This window comes from Lycium barbarum, chromosome 1 (genome assembly GCF_019175385.1).
Source record: "Lycium barbarum isolate Lr01 chromosome 1, ASM1917538v2, whole genome shotgun sequence".
NCBI classification, from domain to species: Eukaryota; Viridiplantae; Streptophyta; class Magnoliopsida; order Solanales; family Solanaceae; genus Lycium; species Lycium barbarum.
Genome location: NC_083337.1, coordinates 8,696,669 through 8,721,136, shown reverse-complemented (window position 1 = coordinate 8,721,136; position 24,468 = coordinate 8,696,669). Strand labels below are relative to the sequence as shown.

The 24,468-nt window shown below is 39.8% G+C and overlaps 1 pseudogene; it reads right to left on the bottom strand.

The window, feature by feature from the left end:
• LOC132609291 (fructose-bisphosphate aldolase 6, cytosolic-like) overlaps positions 1 to 23,416 on the bottom strand; it is a 28,739-nt pseudogene extending 5,323 nt beyond the window's left edge.
• Between the last annotated feature and the right edge of the window lie 1,052 nt (positions 23,417 to 24,468).

Here is a 24,468-nt window from a genome sequence, read left to right as displayed (position 1 = left end):
TTTATAACTTCATTTGTTTTATATTTGCAGAGCATTGTGCTCGTAAATGAAGGCTTCATTGAGCCCAACATGAAGCAAAATGACTTGAAGGGCCAGCTGGATGCTCAGAGCCGGGAAATCGAGAAGTTTAAGCTTCTCTTGCAGGAAAAAGAGGACTAGCTGAGTCGGTTAGTCGCTCCCCCGAACCTTCAATCCGAGCCTGAGGTAGCTAAAGCTGATAACCTTCGTCTAAAGGCCGAACTTGATGATGCGGTTGAAAAGAACTAGCTCCTGAATCAGGATAATACAAACCTTAGCCGAGAGAATGCTAACTTTTCTACCAAACTCGGTGAGTTTGAGGCTACTATTGCTCAACTTCGAGGTGAGATTAACTCGGTCAAGGTTGATGCGGAGAAAACAGTAGAGAAGTCCAGGTAGCTTGAAGCTGAGAGAGCCATCGAGAAGGAGAAGCTGAGGATTTTTTAAGAAAAGGTCGAGACTCGTGTCCGGATCAGTGATGAGTTTAAAAGCAAGCTCGACGAAGCTATTGCAGCCAACGATCGTCTCTAAACCGAGCTTACATCTGTCAATAAGGTTCGAAGCACTCTAGTTGGCATGGAATCCGAGCTGGAGGAGAAGCTGAAGAAAACTGAGGCCAATCTGGATGAAGCTCTTAATGATGTAATGGCCGCTGAGGCTCGTTCTACGCTCGTGGCTGAGTATGAGCGGTGAAAATCCCGGAGGATAACCCTCGAGCACGTTAAACAGGGTATGAAAAACATCCCGGCTTGCATACTTGATGCGAGGATGATTGAGGATAAGGCTAAGAAAGATCTTGAGGCTAGCTCCGAAGATGATTCCGAGGAGACCATTTCTGAGAACTCGGTCAGATTCATCTCATACCGAGTAGAATAGGGCCTGCACGAGCCTTTTTTATTTTTTGTTTTTTATCATGTAAAAAATCCAAGTGTAAAGCTTCGGCTTGCTATGCCATGTATGAAATGCATATTTCCTTTTTGCCATCGTTTTATTTGATCTTTGAATCGAATATAATTTATGATAGTTGCTTTGAACATTTGCTTCGTAATGAGTAGCCGGAGCTTAGCCCTAAGCTTTTTATTCGAATTGAGCCTATCTTAACTTATCAGTTACGAGCCTTACTTTGTTCGGTTTGTTTTTGACCGAAGACTTATTGAATGATTCGCCCGCGGGACTTATTTATGCTTTGTGAATTCAGACGTCACTGAATCACCTCAGGCATTTTCAATCAAGGTCTTTAATTATTTGACCTTCTTTCTACTGTTTTGTTATATCCCGTAATTTTGAACATTCGAAAAATTAGAAATAATTTTGGCTTGTAAGAAATAAGGCCATATTTTGATTCTAGCCAATATGTATATGTTGTTCATGGAAAAATATTGGTGCGGAAATACGGAGGAAGGCCAAGGGAAAAATTGGAATTTCGGGAATTACAAAATATGATCCATAAGTAATTGGGCCAAATCAAAGTGGAAGTCCTCCAAACGAATACTTTTAAGAAAACATTTCGGGTGACCTGACTTTGGGGGGAAAAAACGGTATTATAAGTTTGAAATTTGGAAATATACCAAGAAATAGAAGTTGTAGATAATTGAATTATCTTTCCAACCATAAGTCGTGGGTTCTCAGGTGACGTCGGTGCAAGGAGATATGAACGTTTTAAGGTCGAAAGGTCAGTGGGCTAGACCCAACTCGGGACCAACCGGGTTGGCCCAAAACCAAAATGAAAAGAAAAATTTAGGCCCAAATTTGCAAGGGGTGGCCGGCCAACATGGCCAAGCCCAAGCCCATGGAAATTATCCATGTGGTAATTAAATATAAGGACCATTTAATTGTCATGAAACATTAGAAGTTTCAAGACAAAACTAGAAGGAGAGAAAACAAGAAGAGCAAGAACAAATGAGAGGGGGTTTCGGCCCCTTCAAAAGAAAAGAAAAAAAATTTCAATTCCATGAATCATGATCCAAAAATCATAATTTTCTAGCAATATTACTAACTCAAGGATGCTCTTCAACATGGTATAATTTTTATGGCAAGAAAGTGCTTTTGTTGGCAAGTAGAAGTTTGAAGAAAAAGGTAAGAAATCTATCCTTTTGTGTTATGGAATAAATATATATGTTGTAAGGATTGGAATTAGATGAGAATTATGGAGTTGTAATGTGTGTATGCATTGCCGTGTATGTGTGTGGGTGTGTGCATGGCCATGTGCCATGATGATGAAGGGAGAAGATGAATTAAATTCAGATTAGTTTGTTAGTTGTGTTGTTGTGGTGTTTGTGATGTAAATAAGGGTTTAATGAATCAAGTTGGTATTGAAAATTGTTGTAGATTTTTATAGGAAATTATGTGATTTTAATATAGATTTTATGTAATTGTGAAAGTATGATTCTAAATGTGAATTATGATTGTTGTTGATGAACTTGGACGAAGACAATGCGATTTAGTAGTTTTGTCGCATTTGTAGGAGTTTCGGATGGAATATGGATTTGGCGGAAACACTTGAATTCATGAATATTGTTTCGAATGTTATTGAAATATGTTTGAATGATCTTAATATAGATAATGAATATGGAAAGATGTTGATATTAGCTGGAAATTGTGAAGTTGGAATGAAAGTTGTTGAACTATGTAGAAAAGAGACTATTTGTGTTATAATGTGTTTTGTGATGATTGTTGACATTGTTGGTATTGTTGGGTTGTTGTTATGAACATATTATGGCCGAGTTAACTCTCGGGGATGTTGAGTTTATAGAAGAAATGCTGCCGAAATTTCGGTAGACAAATATGTACTTAAGTTTGGACTCTTAAAAGCTTGAAATTCATATTTGGTAATTGTGACCAAATGTAAATTTTGGAGCAAACGGGATTTGAGTTTGGGCAAGCGTAGGAAGCGCGTAAGGTATGTAAGGCTTCACTTTTCCTTCTTTTGGCATGCCTTAGACTTATTAGTTTTGGATATGAGCCTCGGGGATGATTCTGCTCCTCGCAATCCGAATCTGAAATTGGCCCTTTTTCATTCAGTAGAATTGAATCAAATTCTCCATGCTTTGCTGGAATAAGTGCTGAAATGTCTATAACTTGCTAAATGAAACCGAATGACACTAAGACTATTATAAGTGACTCCATAAGGCTTAAGGTATGGAATTTGGGTACGCCACCTCGACTTGACCCGAGGTGGGCCCACAATCCTCGAGACTTAATTGTGTTGATCTAGTTGACTCATTTCCATACAATAATTAAGGAAAACGTTTGGCTACTATTCCAAGTTGCTGTGATTCACATACATCCTCTGAAACAAGTATCTAGAAACTCTGATGCGAATATTCTGATTTGACAGTCCTGATACAGATAGTCTGTTATACGCGATTCGACATGAGTGTTCCGACTCTGATATAAGTATTCTGCCATGAACATTGTGGTACGTGTAATTCGATACGAACGTTTTGAGATACGTATCATGATATAAGTGCTCTAGTACGATTATTCTGATACGGGTATGTAACCCGAGATAAATAATCCGTTATGAGTATCATGATACCAGAATTCCGGCATAATTGTTCCGACACAAATACTCTGATATGGGTATGTAATCTGATGTGAATAAATTGTTATAGGTAATATGCTTCGAACATTCCGACAAGAGTATCTTTTGTACCCTTCGATGTCTCGCTTTGCAGATAGTAGTATGTCCGATCATTTCATCGTGCCTTGTAAACGTGACATGATTAAGTAATGACACCGGTATTTCGGTACAAGTAATTTGATATGAGTATGTCTGACCTGGTCGAGCCTATGATATGATTAAGTAACGAGATAAGTAAGAGAATTGTGTTTCTAAAAGAATTCGGTAAGTCTTAATGTCCCTAACCTTCATGGAAAATGTTCTAAAAGGAGTCTGTAAGTATGATAGCACGTTTGAAGATATGATATGATGTGATATGATAGGATGAGATATGATATGAGATGATATGACGGTATATATATGATATGTATGGATTGGGCTGCACGTTCCGCAGCAATATGTTATATTATTTATGGATCTGGCCGAACGTTCCTCGGCAGTATATATGATATTATGGATCGGGCCGAACGTTCCTCGGCAGTACATATTATATTATGGATCGGGTCGAACGTTCCTCGGCAGTATATATGATATTATGGATCGGGCCGAACGTTCCTCGGCAGTACATATTATATTATGGATCGGGCCGAACGTTCCTCGGCAGTATATATGATATTATGGATCGGGCCGAACGTTCCTCGGCAGTGTATTCTATATTCTGGACCGGGCCGTACGTTCCACGGCAGTATATGATATGTATATATGGATCGGGCCGTACGTTCCACGGCAGTATATGATATGTATATATATATGGATTGGATATATGAATATGTATATGGAGACATATGACGCCAGCACGTAAGGTCTGTGTTTGGGAAGTAAGTATTTCGGCACTCTAGATGATTTATTCGTTTTTGGTACTTTTCCAACATATGGCACCGGTAAGTATGATGTACGTTCGAAAAATAAGCATCTTGGTATTCTGACTATTGCACCTACTTTCTTGCACCGTTGTTCCGGTTACGTTTCTATTTTCCGTATTTTATGCCTTACATACTCAGTACATATTCCGTACTGACCCCCTTTCTTCGGGGGATGCGTTTCATGCCCGCAGGTACAGACGCTCGAGTAAGAGATCCGGCGGTCTAGGTTACCTGTTCTGCCATTCTGGAGTGCTCCCTTGCCCCGAAGCCCATCTTTTGGTACATACTTTCTGCCATGTATATGTACGTGTATATTCAGGGGTACGGCGGGGCCCTGACCCGTCATATGATTCTGTTACGTCTGTTAGAGGCCTGTAGACATATATGTGGGTCGTGGGTCGTTGTTGTCCGGTTACGTATGTGGTTGCTACGACAGCCTCAACGGCTTGTATGTATTTATGCTTTGGTCTGCTATGTATGATATATGCGACCGTTTCGGAAAAAGAAAAAACAAATCTGTGTTAATTGTCGTATGTTGAATGAGAATAAGATATGGCTATGTTGATTGGTAAACAGGTAGGTACGGGTGCCCAGCTCGGGCACCAGTCACGGCCCACGGGGTTGGGTCGTGACAGAAGTGGTATCAGAGCGGTTTGTCCTTGGAATGTCTACAGGCCGTGTCTAGTAGCATCTTGTTTATCGGTGTGTTGTGCACCACATCTATAAACAGGAGGCTACAGGACATTTAGGGTGTTACCTTTCTTTGAATGTTAGATCATGCGATAGAGCCAGCTGTAGGAAATGAATTCCTTTTTACTAACCCTTGATTTCAGCTGGAGAACGGTACCGACGTAAGACAGTGACTGATCATATTGGAAGCTACACAGTACACAGGTAAGCAATGGCATGAAAGACGTATGTCGGGTATGGTATTTGAAGTATGATTGAAACATAAGGTTGAAAATTGAAAGGAAAAGTAAACAGAAAAGTGTAACAGGTGCAGTTTGAGTTAGGCATGTGAGGTAAGTTTCGACATCTTCATAATTTTTATTTGAAATTGTTAGCCCTGTGTGGCTACGATACGATATGATATGATATATTTATATATATATATGCGTATATGTGTTGGCCCTGTGAGGCATGGTTGGTATTTTCGGTGTACAGGTTTTCGGATAGTAAGAAATACAGAGGAACCTCTGCCCAAATTTTTCCAGAAATATGAAAAAAAAGGGGGACAATACGGTAAGTGTATGGTCAGAAAAGTGAAAATCGGGGTGGGACCCGCTGCGAGGATGTTTTGGAAGTTGTTAGAACCCCGACTTACCTTAAATTATGTGACGAAGGTCGTGCGGAGCAGTCGAAGCAATTATATCAGCATTAACGTGTCAAAATGTGTGAAAGTTACGAAGTTAAGCGTGCTAGGGCCGGAGTAATTTTGGGATGGGTGACCCCCTAGGAAGTATACCAAAATTTTTATGAATCTAAAAATAAAAGACAGATGGGAAATCTGGGGTAACCCAAAGGAAATTAGAATGTACGGAACGACCAGAAACCCTAAATAGGTTGGGTAGGCCAAGGCAGACTCGGCTGGAGAAAGAGAAAGGAAACGCAATAAAGTTCTGGACTCAGAGCAGGTTTGAATAAGCGTTTGGAAATCTTTTGTGAGTAAAATGATAGTAAATGTACGTGTATGCGGGTGACATCCCACTTATGATGGTACCGATCGACGGTGGACCCCAGTGGCCAGTGTTGCGGCATATGAACGATGTCAGCTAAACAAAAGTCAGGAGACAAGTAAAAGATGCGATATAGAGATGTTATGAAGTAAACGAGTACTGACCTCGCTACAATAAGGGTGGAAGCTTCTAATACGACAATATTAAGGAAGAAGAGAAAAGTAAGTAAACGGAAGAAAAAGGAGATAGCAATTGTAACGTTTGGAAATTTTTGAAGGAAAGACGGGGACCTCCCCGGATGTAGTAAGAGACCCCATAAGGTCGGTTTAACATTCGAGGACGAATGTTATAAAGGGGGGGGGGGGGAGGATGTTATATCCCGTAATTTTGAACATTCGGAAAATTCGAAATAATTTTGGCTTGTAAGAAATAAGGTCATATTTTGATTCTAGCCAATATGTATATGTTGTTCATGGAAAAATATTGGTGCGGAAATACGGAGTAAGGCCAAGGGAAAAATTGGAATTTCGGGAATTACAAAATATGATCCATAAGTAATTGGGCCAAATCAAAGTGGAAGTCCTCCAAACGAATACTTTTAAGAAAACATTTCGGGTGACCTGACTTTGGGGGAAAAAACGGTATTATAAGTTTGGAATTTGGAAATATACCAAGAAATAGAAGTTGTAGATAATTGAATTAGCTTTCCAACCATAAGTCGTGGGTTCTCAGGTGACGTCGGTGCAAGGAGATATGAACGTTTTAAGGTCGAAAGGTCAGTGGGCTAGACCCAACTCGGGACCAACCGGGTTGGCCCAAAACAAAAATGAAAAGAAAAATTTAGGCCCAAATTTGCAAGGGGTGGCCGGCCAACATGGCCAAGCCCATGGAAATTATCCATGTGGTAATTAAATATAAGGACCATTTAATTGTCATGAAACATTAGAAGTTTCAAGACAAAACTAGAAGGAGAGAAAACAAGAAGAGCAAGAACAAATGAGAGGGGGTTTCGGCCCCTTCAAAAGAAAAGAAAAAAATTTTCAATTCCATGAATCATGATCCAAAAATCATAATTTTCTAGCAATATTACTAATTCAAGGATGCTCTTCAACATGGTATAATTTTTATGGCAAGAAATTGATTGTCTTGGCAAGTAGAAGTTTGAAGAAAAAGGTAAGAAATCTATCCTTTTGTGTTATGGAATAAATATATATGTTGTAAGGATTGGAATTAGATGAGAATTATGGAGTTGTAATGTGTGTATGCATTGCCGTGTATGTGTGTGGGTGTGTGTATGGCCATGTACCATGATGATGAAGGGAGAAGATGAATTAAATTCAGATTAGTTTGTTAGTTGTGTTGTTGTGGTGTTTGTGATGTAAATAAGGGTTTAATGAATCAAGTTGGTATTGAAAATTGTTGTAGATTTTTATGGGAAATTATGTGATTTTAATATAGATTTTATGTAATTGTGAAAGTGTGATTCTAAATGTGAATTATGATTGTTGTTGATGAACTTGGACGAAGACAATGCGATTTAGTAGTTTTGTCGCATTTGTAGGAGTTTCGGATGGAATATGGATTTGGCGGAAACACTTGAATTCATGAATATTGTTTCGAATGTTATTGAAATATGTTTGAATGATCTTAATATAGATAATGAATATGGAAAGATGTTGATATTAGCTGGAAATTGTGAAGTTGGAATGGAAGTTGTTGAACTATGTAGAAGAGAGACTATTTGTGTTATAATGTGTTTTGTGATGATTGTTGACATTGTTGGTATTATTGGGTTGTTGTTATGAACATATTATGGCCGAGTTAACTCTCGGGGATGTTGAGTTTATAGGGGAAATGCTGCCGAAATTTCGGTAGACAAATATGTACTTAAGTTTGGACTCTTAAAAGCTTGAAATTCATATTTGGTAATTGTGACCGAATGTAGATTTTGGAGCAAACGGGATTTGAGTTTGGGCAAGCGTAGGAAGCGCGTAAGGTATGTAAGGCTTCACTTTTCCTTCTTTTGGCATGCCTTAGACTTATTAGTTTTGGATATGAGCCTCGGGGACGATTCTGCTCCTCGCAATCCGAATCTGAAATTGGCCCTTTTTCATTTAGTAGAATTGAATCAAATTCTCCATGCTTTGCTGGAATAAGTGCTGAAATGTCTATAACTTGCTAAATGAAACCGAATGACACTAAGACTATTATAAGTGACTCCATAAGGCTTAAGGTATAGAATTTGGGTACGCCACCTCGACTTGACCCGAGGTGGGCCCACAATCCTCGAGACTTAATTGTGTTGATCTAGTTGACTCATTTCCGTACAATAATTAAGGAAAACGTTTGGCTACTATTCCAAGTTGCTGTGATTCGCATACATCCTCCGAAACAAATATCTAGAAACTCTGATGCGAATATTCTGATTTGACAGTCCTGATACAGATAGTCTGTTATACGCGATTCGACATGAGTGTTCCGACTCTGATATAAGTATTCTGCCATGAACATTGTGGTACGTGTAATTCGATACGAACGTTTTGAGATACGTATCATGATATAAGTGCTCTAGTACGATTATTCTGATACGGGTATGTAACCCGAGATAAATAATCCGTTATGAGTATCATGATACCAGAATTTCGACATAATTGTTCCGATACAAATACTCTGATATGGGTATGTAATCTGATGTGAATAAATTGTTATAGGTAATATGCTTCGAACATTCCGACAAGAGTATCTTTTGTACCCTTCGATGTCTCGCTTTGCAGATAGTAGTATGTCCGATCATTTCATCGAGCCTTGTAAACGTGACATGATTAAGTAATGACACCGGTATTCCGGTACAAGTAATTTGATATGAGTATGTCTGACCTGGTCGAGCCTATGATATGATTAAGTAACGAGATAAGTAAGAGAATTGTGTTTCTAAAAGAATTCGGTAAGTCTTAATGTCCCTAACCTTCATGGAAAATGTTCTAAAAGGAGTCTGTAAGTATGATAGCACGTTTGAAGATATGATATGATGTGATATGATATGATGAGATATGATATGAGATGATATGACGGTATATATATGATATGTATGGATCGGGCTGCACGTTCCGCAGCAATATGTTATATTATTTATGGATCTGGCCGAACGTTCCTCGGCAGTATATATGATATTATGGATCGGGCCGAACGTTCCTCGGCAGTACATATTATATTATGGATCGGGCCGAACGTTCCTCGGCAGTATATATGATATTATGGATCGGGCCGAACGTTCCTCGGCAGTACATATTATATTATGGATCAGGCCGAACGTTCCTCGGCAGTATATATGATATTATGGATCGGGCCGAACGTTCCTCGGCAGTGTATTCTATATTCTGGACCGGGCCGTACGTTCCACGGCAGTATATGATATGTATATATGGATCGGGCCGTACGTTCCACGACAGTATATGATATGTATATATATATGGATTGGATATATGAATATGTATATGGAGACATATGACGCCAGCACGTAAGGTCTGTGTTTGGGAAGTAAGTATTTCGGCACTCTAGATGATTTATTCGTTTTTGGTACTTTTCCAACATATGGAACCGGTAAGTATGATGTACGTTCGAAAAATAAGCAACTTGGTATTCTGACTATTGCACCTACTTTCTTGCACCGTTGTTACGGTTACGTTTCTATTTTTCGTATTCTATGCCTTACATACTCAGTACATATTCCGTACTGACCCCCTTTCTTCGGGGGCTGTGTTTCATGCCCGCAGGTACAGACGCTCGAGTAAGAGATCCGGCGGTCTAGGTTACCTGTTCTGCCATTCTGGAGTGCTCCCTTGCCCCGGAGCCCATCTTTTGGTACATACTTTCTGCCATGTATATGTACGTGTATATTCAGAGGTACGGCAGGGCCCTGTCCCGTCATATGATTTTATTACGTCTGTTAGAGGCCTGTAGACATATATGTGGGTCGCTGTTGTCCGGTTACGTATGTGGTTGCTACGACAGCTTCAACGGCTTGTATATATTTATGCTTTGGTCTGCTATGTATGATATATGCGACCGTTTCGGAAAAAGAAAAAAAAACTGTGTTAATTGTCGTATGTTGAATGAGAATAAGATATGGCTATGTTTATTGGTAAACAGGTAGGTACGGGTGCCCAGCTCGGGCACCAGTCACGGCCCACGGAGTTGGGTCGTGACATGTTTGCTTGTAGTGGACTAGGTCCGAGGCATTTTGTACTGTTTATTTGCCCTTTTGTCAATCTTATGATGGCAGTACCCATTCGAGGCTGTTAGCAGAGTTGGGTTCAGTTTAATATGACATTGTTGCCTTTGTTGATTTTTTGACGATAGTCCCCAGTAGGGGGTTATTAAATAAGAAAACATATCCAAGACATACTTTTCAACAATACCATTTCATATCGCAAGTATTTGTACACGATTTAAAGATTTTATCTGATCCATTCTGATCTTGTCGTAGCAAATACTATTCGGGCATGATTCTCGTTTCGCCCTTACATTGAAACCTAGTACAGAAGGTTCGGTCTTACACAGAACAAGAAACATAAATTGCTTCGATGAGCTCTTCTTCGGACTTGATGTGAGTATAGTAGTCCCCTATTGTTTGTCCATGAAGTATGAGTGGGGAGATACTATCCAGTCCATTGTGATTAATTTGACTCGAGCTCATAGGCACTTAGCTTCGTCTCATAGGGTAACACGTTGTACTTGTTGTCTCATTAAAAACCTTGCCGGAAAACCCACTTCGGAATAAAAGAGTGCAACACGTGTTTTCAGACCTAATTCTAATACCTTCGAAATCTATCTCGACATGACTTCTCAGCAATAACATTTCTTCAAATGAGCCACGTTCCAGTTGTTGTGTGGCCGTTGGCCGTCTACAGTTTATAACTAATTCGACCCCTTGCCCATTATTCCGGTTACCTTATACGGCCCTTCCTAGTTCTAGTCGAATTTTCCATCATTGGGGTTCTTAATGCGCAGGGTAATTTTTTGGAGTACTAAGTCCCCACTTGAAAATGTCGAAGGTTTGTCCTTTGGTTGTAGCACCTCTCCATTCGCTGCTTTTGAGCTGCTAAACGGACCATCGCATTTTTGTGTAGTTCGTCCGTTAAGTCAAGTTGGGTGGCCATAGCCTCTTCATTTGACCCGTTGGTGGCATATCGAAATCGTAGACTTAGTTCACTAACTTTTACAGGGATTAGAGCCTCGGCCTCGTAGACTAATGAAAATGGTGTTTCTCCCGCGCTTGACTTTGAAGTTGTTCTGTAGGCCCATAATACTTCTGGTAGCACTTCTTGCCATTTGTGCTTTAACGTCTCTAGCCGTTTCCTTAAATTTTGAATTATGGTTTTGTTCGTGGATTCCGCCTGTCTGTTTGTACTTGGATGATTCAGAGTTGACATAATCTTTTTGATCTTCAACCCTTCGAGGAAGTTATTTACTTTATTGCCAATGAATTGAGGACCGTTATCACAAGTTATTTCGACTGGGATGCCGAACCGACAAATGATATGACCCCATATGAAATTAATAACCTCCTTCTATCTAAATTTTTTGAAAGCCTGCGCTTCAACCCATTTCAAAAAGTAATCAGTTCTAAATAAGATAAAACAAGCTTTACCTGGGGCCTATGGCAGAGGACCGACGATATCCATTCCCCACTTCATAAATGGCTAAGCGGTAAAGACCAGGTGCAGTTACTCCCCCAGATGGTGTATCATCAGTGTATACTTTTGGCACCCATCACATTTATGGACAAATCTTTTCGCGTCCTCCTCCATCTGATTCCAATAATACCCAATTTTATGATGTTCCGAGCCAGGACTTCGGCACCCGAGTGGTTACCGCAAGTTCCTTCGTGGACTTCTCTCATCATGTAGTTCGTTTCTCCGGGTCCTAAGCATTTAGCCAGGGTACCGAAAAAAGACCATCAGTTTAACTGATCGTCCACCAAATAGAATCGTGCCGCTTTGGTTCGAAGAGACCTTGATTCTTTTGGGTTGTTTGGGAGTTTTCCATCGCGCAAGTAGTCGATGTATTTGTTGCACCAATCCCATGTTAGACCCATTGCATTTATCTTAGTATGACTATTTTCCACTGCCGAGTTCATCAATTGGACGACCGTGCTGGAATTGAACTCTCCCGGTTCAACCGAGGAGCCTAAGTTGGCCAATGCATCCACCTCGTTGTTCTGCTCCCTCGGCACGTGTTGCATAGTCCATTCTTTGAACCAATGCAACATCTTTGCATTCGCTCATCCTTGACCTCGAAGACGCCATTGACTTGGTTCACAACCAGGAGAGAATAACATTTTGCTTCGATTACTTCGGCCCCCAAACTTCGAGCCAATTCTAAACCTGCAATTACAGCCTCATACTCGGCTTCATTGTTAATCAATTTTATTGTTATGATTGATTGTCTAATGACGTCATCGGCGAGGGCCTTAAGAACAATGCCCAATCTGGAACCTTTTAGGTTTGATGCCCCGTCTCTATGTAGAGACCAGATACCCGAAGCCTTTTCCTAGGTTAACAAAAGATCTTTCTCTAGCTCGGGAATCATGGCAGGGTTAAAGTCTGCATAAAATCGGTTAAGATTTGAGAATAACTGTTCTAAGCTTATACTCGATATCATATCCGCTAATCTCTACAGCCTATTTGGTCAATCTACCCGATAAATCTGGCTTATGCATGACATTTTTTAGTGGGTAAGTAGTTACTACACATATGGGATGACATTGAAAGTAAGGTTTTAGGTTTCTCGAAGAACTTGCCAATGGGTCTCCGCATCTCTTAAGGTCCTACTCACATAATAGATTGGAAATTGGATACCTGCTTCCTCTCGTACCAGATCGCCGCTTACCGCCACCTCGGATACTGCTAGGTATAGAGATAGTTCATCATCTGCCTTCGGCGTGTGTAGCAAGGGCGGGCTGGACAAATACCGTTTCAAATCTTGCAAGACATTTTGGCATTCCGGTGTCCAAACATAGTCATTCTTATTTCGTAGCAAGGAAAAGAAAAGGCACACTTCTCCGGATTTAGCTTCATATTGTATCTGCAAAATACATCAAAGGTATCCTGCAAATGTTTTAAATGGTCCCCTGTTTCTAGGGACTTGACTAGTATTCATCAATATAAACTTCCATTGTTTTCCCTATCTGTTCTTCGAACATTCCGTTACCTAGGCATTGGTAAGTTACCCAGGCATTTTTTAACCCAAATGGCATGACATTGTAACAATAATTCCCATACTAGGTAATAAAAGAAGTTTTCTCTTGATCCTCTGGATGCATCCGGATCTGGTTGTACCCAGAGTAGGCATCGAGGAAACTCAACATCTCATGTCCGGCCGTCGTATTAATCATTCGATCGATGTGAGGCATGGAGAATGAATCCTTCGGGCATGCTTTGTTTAGATCTTTATAATCAACATACATTCTAAATTTATTACCTTTCTTCAACACCACGACTACGTTAGCTAGCCAGTCCGGGTATATTACCTCCTGGATAGAGCCTATTTTTAAAAGCTTTGTTATCTCATCCTTTACGAAGGCATGTTTTGACTCGGCCTTTGGTCTCCTTTTCTGCTTCACCGGGGTGAACTTCCTATCGAGGCTGAGCTTATGAGTTGTCACTTCTGGTGGCACACCTGTCATGTCTATATGGGACCACGCAAAACAATCGGCATTAGCTCGAACAAATTTAATTAACTTACTCCTGAGCTCCGAGGTTAACCCCGTGCCCAGGTATACCTTTCTGTCCGGTAGTTGCACGAACAAAATGATTTGCTCCAACTTTTCCACGGTAGATTTGGTTGCATCTGAGTCATCCGGTAATACAGACAATCTAGGCACCCCGAAATCGTCTTCTTCCTCGGCCGGGTCCATTTCATTCTGCTCCGCTTTTGAATCCTTATTCTTTAATTGTTATTTGGTGTCCTTGCCTTTGATTGATTCATCATCTTTTTGACTCGATTTCTTTGAAAAGAGAGGCGCTTCCTCGACCGCGAACATTTCCCTTGCTGCGAGTTGTTCGCCTTGGATAGTTTTTTTTTTTGGAACTTCAGCAACTGATATAGTGTCGATGGTACTGCTATCAAGCTATGAATCCATGGTCTGCCGAGCAAAGCATTACACTTTATATCTCCTTTGATGACGTAGAACACTGTCTTGCTGTATGGTCCCATCAATGTTGATCGGCAAAGAAATTTCACCCTTCGTAGTCTCACTTGCCATATTGAACCCACTGAGTACCCGAGCTACTAGGATAATCTGGTCCAGTAACTTCAGTTGTTCCACCACTCTCCATCGGATAATGTTGGCTGAAATACCTGGGTCAATCAAAATACGTTTAACCTGTGATTTAAAAATAAGGATAGAAATTACCAATGCATCATTGTGCGGTTGAATGATGCCTTCCACATCCTCGTTACTGAAGGAGCTGGAGCCCTCGGGTACGTAGTCCTGGGTCTACTTTTCTCGTACAATTGAGACATTTGTTCTTTTCATCACTTGTCCTCGTGAAGCATCCGTTCCCCTTATTATCATATTGATCACATGTTGAGGTTCCACGGGCTCGACTCGTTTGTGATTCTCCCTTTCTTTGTAATGGCTTTTAGCTTTTCGCTCAGAAATTCTCGAAGGTGGCCATTATTCAATAAATGAGCCACCTCCTCCCTTAATTGACAACAATATTCAGTTCTGTGCCCATGATACTCACACATCACGTTCGGGTCCCATTGACCCAGGTCGGATCATAATGGCCTTGGCCACCTAGCTTCAGTGATACGTCTGATAGCCGAAATAAGGCCCGAGGTGTTGATGTTGAAGATGTATTCCGATAACCTCGGTATGTCTTTATTGCTAGCTGAACTACCGATGTCACTTCTAAATGAAAAGCCTCGACTGTTTGACGGACAATCAACTCGTTATCGCCCTCACTAGAGAAGTGATTGAGGCCGCTTCTCGATTTATCCGACCTGAAGCTAGGTTTCTCTGATTGAGAATATGGTCGGTACCTTTCCCTCAATGGTCTCGATTTCGGATCATAATTTTTTCTCGATCTCTCATAATTTTTGCTCATCTTTATTAGGCCGGGGGGAAGTTCGAGCTGATCTTTCTCTACCCGAATCTTAGATTCGTACCTATTATGGACATTTACCCATGTTACAGCCTCGTACTTCAACAAGTTCTCTTTCAATTTGAATGAGGCAGTTAAGCTTCGGGGATTGAGTACCTTGGTGAAAGCTTGCGCTGCCCATTCCTCCGGAATCGGGGGCAGTTCCATTTGTTCCCTGTAGAAGCGGTTTACAAACTCTCGTAGTAGTTCATCATCTATTTGGGTGATTCCAAAGATATCCGCCTTTCTGGCCTGCACCTTTTTGGCTCTAGCATGAGCTTTGATAAATGCATCTGCGAGCATTTCAAAAAAAGTGATAGAATGCTCGGGCAGGTGGCCATACCAAGTTAAGGCCTCTTTCGAGAGTTTGTCTCCGACCTTTTTCAACAATACCGACTTACTTTCATCTTCTTCGACATCGTTGCCTTTTATGGCACAAGTGTATGAAGTCACATGCTCCTGCGGGTCTGTCGTACCATCGTATTTCGGAATATCCGTATCTTGAATCTCTTCGTGATGAGCTTCAGAGCCGTACTCGGGGGGAAAGGCCTTTGAATGTATCTCTTTGAATCCGACCCTTTCAAAATCGGTGGAGCCCCCGGGATTTGATCCACCCGACAATTATATGTTTTCACTCTCTTCTTCGTCGAATTAACCCGTTTTTCCACGGTCAAGAGCGTCTTCAAAACCTCGATAGACGAACTAGCTCCGGATCCGTCGCTCTCGACTATCCGTGCTTCCTTCTGCCTTGGTTCGGTAACCATTTTTGGCTTTGTTGGAGCAACCTTGTCATCTTTGCTCTGAAGCCGAGCTATGCCAACCCCCTATTCGGCTATGGCAGTCCCTTGTTCCTGCAACATTTCAAATATTAAACGTAACATAATCTCATCAGGCGTATCTGGTGTTTTCTGGCCTTGAGCCCGAGATAAAGTAATTGAGTTATGAGTATTCAAAGGATTAGTGGTCGAAAGGCGACTGTTATATCGCGTATTTTGCACGTTCGGAAATATTTGAAATAATTGTGACAAGTGAGAGACAAGGCCATATTTTGATTTTATTCAATATATAAGATGTTCATGAAAATATTGATGTGGAGATATCGAGCAAGGCCAAGGGAAAAATTGGAATTTCAAAAATTTGTTTTGTGAATTACAAAATATGAACCATAAGTGATTGGGCTTAGAAAACAAAAAAAAAATATTATAAAAGGCCCATGAAGTGGCCGGTTGGGCCAAGCCTAAGTAGGGGCCAAAGTGTGTAATTAAAAAGAGAAAAGGACCATTCTTATTCAATAATTCAAGAAGCTTCAAGAAAAAAAAGAAGAGAGAGAGCCAACAATAAGGCCTATTCGGCCAAGAATGGAGGAAAAACAAGATCAAAAGATTTTGATCAAAAAAATTATTTCACCTAGCATTCCTACCGATTAGAAGGTCCTCTTTAACATGGTATAGTTGTTAAAGCAAGAATATCTCTCCTTGTTGCAAGTTGACAACCTTGGCTAAGTTGAGGAATTGAGGAGAAAAGGTAAGAATTCAATCTTCTTTTATGAATTATGGATGGTTGTGCATGTTATGGTGTGTAGCAATGAACGAAAAGTATAGAATTAATGTGTGTTGTGTGTGGCCGTGTAAGTATGGTGTTGGCTGTGTGTGTGTGTGGTATTGTGTAGTGATGATGAATAAATTTTATTTAGCATTTTGGTTGTGATTGTAATGTATAGAAATAGATAAAAATCCATGAAAATATGTATGTTGTTGTTGTAGCCGAATAATGGGTTGTCTTAGTAAGCTATGGTGAATTGATTTCACTTGATGTTCTAGCTGTTGTTAATGTGGAATTCTATGACGAAAAAATGATGGTTTGGTAGCTTGAAATGAAGTTATCGACGTGTAGATTGTTGTTATAGTTCATGAAGTTAAGGGTAAGGAATGTGTTATTGATGTTTGATTTAAATTTGGAAGGTTGTGAATGGTGTTGTGATAGTTGGTTGGAATCTAAACAAAATGCCGTTGAGTTAGGTAAAATGAGTTATTAACGTTAGAATGTATTTTGAGCAAAATTGTTGAAGATTGGAGATATGATTGTTGGTATTGTTGTTGATAAGGTGGCCGAGTTCTATTCTCGGGTTTGTTGTTGTTGAATTGGCCGAGTTAGATTCTCGGAGATGGCACATTTACAGGGGAAATGCTGCCGAAATTTCTGTAGACAAATGTTAATTCAAGATTGAATTCCTAGAGGCTTTTAACTAATGTTTGGTAAAATGTGACCATTTGTAGATTTTCAAGAATTTGGAACTTGAATTTGGAGAAGCTTAAGAAGCGGAAAAGGTATGTAAGGCTTTACTTTTCCTTCTTTTGGCCTGTCTTAGACATATTAGGTTTGGATACGAGCCTCGGGGACGATTCCATTCCTAGAAATCTGAGTTTGAATTTGACCCCTTTTCATTCAATAGAATTGAAGCTATTATAGAAGATGTCCCAGTGGAGAGGGCAAGCTCCATTTGCTCCTGGAGAGTTGCCGAGTTACAGTTTGTATGATATGCTTTCTGGATTGATGTTAGAGGCTTTGCAGACAAAGTCGTGGGTATAGAGAGTTAGTTTTGTAAGCGGCTCCATCAGCCGATATGTCATTCTGTGTTATGTGTTGAATTTCATACGGTTACAGAATTTGTTTGATTTGAAAATAGCGAAAAGAATATTTCTGAATACTTTTACTATGTATTTCATGTTTATTTGATTTAAAAGTAAAAAAAAAAAAATTATGTGTGCACTAAGGGTCAGCGGGTTCGCTCGGCCCTAAGTAAGGGTCAGGTGCCCATCACACCCTAGGGAGGCTGGCAAGCTCCATTTGCTCCTGCAGATTTGCCGAGTTACAGTTTGTATGATATGCTTTCTGGATTGATGTTAGAGGCTTTGCAGACAAAGTCGTGGGTATAGAGAGTTAGTTTTGTAAGCGGATCCATCAGCCGATATGTCATTCTGTGTTATTTGTTGAATTTCATATGGTTACAGAATTTGTTTGATTTGAAAATAGCGAAAAGAATATTTCTGAATACTTTTACTATGTATTTCATGTTTATTTGATTTAAAAGTAAAAAAAAAATTATGTGTGCACTAAGGGTCAGCGGGTTCGCTCGGCCCTAAGTAAGGGTCGGGTGCCCATCACACCCTAGGGAGGCTAGGGTGTGACAAAGTGGTATTCGAGCAGGTCTGTCCTAGGAGTTGTCTGCAAAGTCGTGTCCGGTAGAGTCCTGTTTATGGTGTGAAGCGCACCACATTTATAAACAGGAGGCTACAGCGCATCTAGGGATTGTTGACCTTCTTTCAGTCATAGATCGTGCGATAGAGCCAAATCATAAGAAATGAAATTCCATATGTAAGCCTTACATACGACGGAAGGAGATGAGAAATGATACAGGAAGTTACAAAGGTAAGTTTTGATATACTCATTCTGTTATTCAAAATTGGAAGCCCTGAATGGCGGGAATGTGATACATAGTCGTATGTTCTGTGAGGCACTATTGATATTTGCTGTGTATAGATTTTGAAAGGAAAGAATGGTACAAGAAAAACCAGGTCTGTTGAAGGATTTAGAGAAAGTTGACAAGCGGTTACTGTAAATTATTATGTACGAATGGTGAGTGGAAATCCAAACAGGCTGGTAACCGTGTATGTATAAGTAATGGCAACGAAGGTACGTTTGTTACCATTGGGACCCTAGGAACCCAGGACGGAAGATAACTATACATAAAAGTAAAAGGTGAATATTGAGGGTCGAAAAGGGCAAAACGGTAATTGTACAAAGAAGGACGTGTTACGAGAGTGTCCCGGGATCTGTAAGACCTCGACTGGCCCTAAGTCATGTAATAAAGACCATAGGAGAAATCGGACGCGATTATGTCAGTATTAAGGCACTGTATTTCATCAAAGTTTTGAGGTTAAGTGTGCTAAGGTGGGAGCAATTTTAGGATGGGTGACCCCCTGGGAAGTATGTAAAGAATCCTAAAGATTTAGCTATAAGAGACAGATGAAAAACTAGAGTAACTTAAAGGGAGATTAGAGTATACGGGACGGTTGGAGATTATAAGAAGCCACATAGCACGCGACAGGCTAAATTAGAGAAGAGACAGAAGCTACGCCACAACTTTGGAATTAGGATAGGCTTGAATGACGGTTGGAAGTATTTTGTGGGCTAGTTGATAATAATTATATGTATATATATGGATATGTATGATACCTTATTTGTGATTGTGTTAGTGGACACGTGTGTCCCAGCGACCGGTGCTGCGATATGGAAGGCACCAATTGAATAAGGATACCGAACTCCAAGTAATAACAAAAAAATAAATGGTGCAAGTGTTCCAAGATAAGCTGTTATTATTTTCTTTATTGGTTAAGATTGGAAGTTTTAACACAGCAATATGTGGAAAAGAAAGAGTGTGAGTAAATAGAAAACAAAGAGAATAAAGTGTTGGAAGAAAGTAAGGTGAAAGATAAGAAATGGGCACGAAGGAAGGAATAACTATGAAAGGGATCCTCCCGAAGTATTATGACACCCCATAAGATCAGTTGAACATTCGAGGATGAATGTTCTAAAGGGGGGGAGGATGTTATATCCCGTATTTTGCACGTTCGGAAAAATTTGAAATAATTGTGACAAGTGAGAGACAAGGCCATATTTCGATCTTATTCAATAAATAAGATGTTCATGAAAATATTGATGTGGAGATATCGAGGAAGGCCAAGGGCAAAATTAGAATTTCGGAAATTTGTTTCGTGAATTACAAAATATGAACCATAAGTGATTGGGCTTGGAAAACAAAAAAAATTATAAAAGGCCCATGAAGTGGCCGGTTGGGCCAAGCCCAAGTAGAGGCCAAAGTGTGTAATTAAAAAGAGAAAAGGACCATTCTTATTCAATAATTCAAGAAGCTTCAAGAAAAAAAAAAAAAAAAAAGAGAAAGAGCCAACAACAAGGCCTATTCGGCCAAGAATGGAGGAAAAAGAAGATCAAAAGATTTTGATCAAAAAAATTATTTCACCTAGCATTCCTACCGATTAGAAGGTCCTCTTTAACATGGTATAGTTGTTAAAGCAAGAATCTCTCTCCTTGTTGCAAGTTGACAACCTTGGCTAAGTTGAGGAATTGAGGAGAAAAGGTAAGAATTCAATCTTCTTTTATAAATTATGGATGGTTGTGCATGTTATGGTGTGTAGCAATGAACGAAAAGTATAGAATTAATGTGTGTTGTGTGTGGCCGTGTAAGTATGGTGTTGGCTGTGTGTGTGTGTGGTATTGTGTAGTGATGATGAATAAATTTTATTTAGCATTTTGGTTGTGATTGTAATGTATAGAAATAGATGAAAATCCATGAAAATATGTATGTTGTTGTTGTAGCTGAATAATGGGTTGTCTTAGTAAGCTATGGTGAATTGATTTCACTTGATGTTCTAGCTGTTGTTAATGTGGAATTCTATGACGAAAAAATGATGGTTTGGTAGCTTGAAATGAAGTTGTCGACGTGTAGATTGTTGTTATAGTTCATGAAGTTAAGGGTAAGGAATGTGTTATTGATGTTTGATTTAAATTTGGAAGGTTGTGAATGGTGTTGTGATAGTTGGTTGGAATCTAAACAAAATGTCGTTGAGTTAGGTAAAATGAGTTATTAACGTTAGAATGTATTTTGAGCAAAATTGTTGAAGATTGGAGATATGATTGTTGGTATTGTTGTTGATAATGTGGCCGAGTTCTATTCTCGGGTTTGTTGTTGTTGAATTGGCCGAGTTAGATTCTCGGGGATGGCACATTTACAGGGGAAATGCTGCCAAAATTTCTGTAGACAAATGTTAATTCAAGATTGAATTCCTAGAGGCTTTTAACTAATGTTTGGTAAAATGTGACCATTTGTAGATTTTCAAGAATTTGGAACTTGAATTTGGAGAAGCTTAAGAAGCGGAAAAGGTATGTAAGGCTTTACTTTTCCTTCTTTTGGCCTGTCTTAGACATATTAGGTTTGGATACGAGCCTCGGGGACGATTCCATTCCTAGAAATCTGAGTTTGAATTTGACCCCTTTTCATTCAATAGAATTGAAGCTATTATAGAAGATGTCCCAGTGGAGAGGGCAAGATCCATTTGCTCTTGGAGAGTTGCCGAGTTACAGTTTGTATAATATGCTTTCTGGATTGATGTTAGAGGTTTTGCAGACAAAGTCGTGGGTATAGAGAGTAGTTTTGTAAGCGGCTCCATCAGCCGATATGTCATTCTGTGTTATGTGTTGAATTTCATATGATTACAGAATTTGTTTGATTTGAAAATAGCGAAAAGAATATTTCTGAATACTTTTACTATGTATTTCATGTTTATTTGATTTAAAAGTAAAAAAAAAATTATGTGTGCACTAAGGGTCAGCGGGTTCGCTCGGCCCTAAGTAAGGGTCGGGTGCCCATCACACCCTAGGGAGGCTAGGGTGTGACAGCGACATTCTCCTGATTGACGGTATCCTGCCGGTTGAGGCCTTCTCTCGAGTTGATAGCATTTGGGTCGACTGAATCTGCAGGTGGGTTTCATAACTCGCTGTTGTTCTCGTTCTCAGCTACTATCTCGTTGTTGTTCACATGACCGGAATTACCGCTACTTGACATTTCATAAGTTTTCTGTGCGGATCTTCTAATTCTTCAAGCAGCAGGTGAAAAAAGGAAGTAGCAAAGATTAAACCATCACTATTATCCTATGCCCCATGGTAGGTACCAAACTGTTTACCCCGAATTACGAGTAACAATTAAATTTATAAGTAGTGAATAGGATATGTGGATGAACTTAATCTTTTGGTAAATATGAACTCTAAACGAATATTTATACGATTATATTTATACTATATAATAAGCGGATGATATGCGCTAAATGTGCTAAATAATGATAATGAGATAGATTGAAAGTGCCAAACAATATGGAAGATTAGCTCGGTTTTGGATGAACACCACAAATTCGGACCAAAATGCTTGAAGAGAACCTTAATATTTCATATGGTTACAATGTTGTGATATAAGGAAAAATCTAACCCTCTAAAGGAAAGTGTTGCCTTCTATTTATAGGTAATCCTTTATGGGCCCTCTAGTACAATGTTAAAAAGCCTTTCTAAAAAATCGTAAAATGGATAAGGCCCAGCAGTACGGTCTGACACCCGTACGGTTGTCAGCGCAAATGGCGGAATGGTTTTATAATGCGTGGCAGCCTCACAATCGATTATCTGGACCAACGGACACGCACATTCCGACTCAGATTATCCGCACTAACGGTCACGCTTATTTTGGCTCGGATCTGCTGTGTCCAATACAACACCCCTGGTGTGGAGCAAGATCGAACGCATTTGTGCCCATTTGAACCTGTCTTTTGCTCCAATCTTATCGGTTACAAATTGATCCGGTTTTTACTGTATAGAGTAGCAAGCAGCAAGAACATGATCGGTAACATCAGCACACTTGTTAATGTCATAGGATCCATCAACAAGGATCTCAGGCTCAACATGGGTATAAGACCGTTTTGTTGGCAGATAATAGCGTATCTGGCAAGGCCATTGGCGTTATCATTGATGGCGAGCTGAGATGGCTCATTGGCACCAATCTTGAGCACAGCACGCCACTTGGTAAACTTAGCACCGGCCTCGTAGTACTTTGCACAATGCTCTGTAAGGCTATCGAGACCTTGGGTGGTGGTCTCACCATTGGTTTCGGGGAGCTCAACGGTACCCTTGTCAACCTTAAAACCAGGAAGGACTCCGCCTTCCTTCATGACCTCAACAAAAGGTTTGTCGGCAGTGGTCGTCTGGTAGAGTGTTTCCTCAAGCAAAATAACACCGCTAAGGTACTGAAGACACCCGGGGGTACAGAAGAGAAGCTCGCTAAGAGCTCTCTTGTTTGATTCTACGTTCTCGACATTGATGCTCGAGAGACACTTTCCAATTGTTCCGGTGCATTCATCAGCAGCAAGGATACCCTTTCCAGGGGTTCCAATGTATGCAACATTCTTGATAAGCTCATCAACATACTTTCCCTTGGAGCAAGACATGATTAAGAAGGATTAATGAAGAGAAAAAGTTATTGAATAAACTGAGAGAGAGAGAGAATTAAAATTAAAGAGGTGTAAATATAGAGAATATGGGTGAATTATGAGAAGGAGGTTACACAAGAACAATAAGATGACATTTATCCATAACTCATATGAGTAATGAGATAATGGAAGAGTAAAAACTAATTGCCGTGTTATGGCACCAAAACATGTGAAAATCGTTGCATCTTTATGGTCATTAAAAAGAGAATAAATATATCACTTTAATATAATATTAAAATGCTCATTATCTTCATCAATCCCCCACTTATTTTAATATTAGAAAAGAGATTATATCAACTGAAGGTAGACTATTATGCATATGAAGGTGTATGCTCTGCATTAAACCTTCACTTAGTAAAATAGTAATCTCTACTCCAGAGTCGCAGTGGTCTCAAACTTGAATTTATGACTGCTTAAGGGAAATAAAGAATTACTGCTTACACATAATAATCAAGGTGTTGACATGAGCTTTAACAGCCAGCACATTACAGCCTTGTGCTATTCCCGTTTTCATGTGTGCTTTTGTGAACGAGCAGCCCAATTCTCATAGGAAGCGGCCTACTTCCACGCTCACATTGGTGAAATCTATCAAGGGTGCTTCTGTAACTTTAACACCCCACTTATACAAGCTATAGAATTTCATTAAGAGTTCAAAGACTCGACCTCCACAAATCGTTATAGAATTATACACTCACATAATAGGGAGGGAATAAATAAAATATTGCATTTTCACAAAAAGTCATCATATGACTCATTTTTTCCATTAAACTTGGTTATAGGATCTCTAGTCCCCGGGTGGGGTTTCCTCAAATATGACTCATAAATTTATGAGCTTCAATCCCATCCTCCTCGATGTGCTCCAGACCCTTTCTTTTGTCAAGGCCTTGGTTAATGGATCGGCAAGATTATAACAAAATCTGACATAATCAACATTAATGGTACCACTTGTCAAATATGATCTCACAGTACTTTGTTTTCTCCTTATGGGTCTGGATTTACCGTTGTGATAATGATTTTGAGCTCTACCAATTG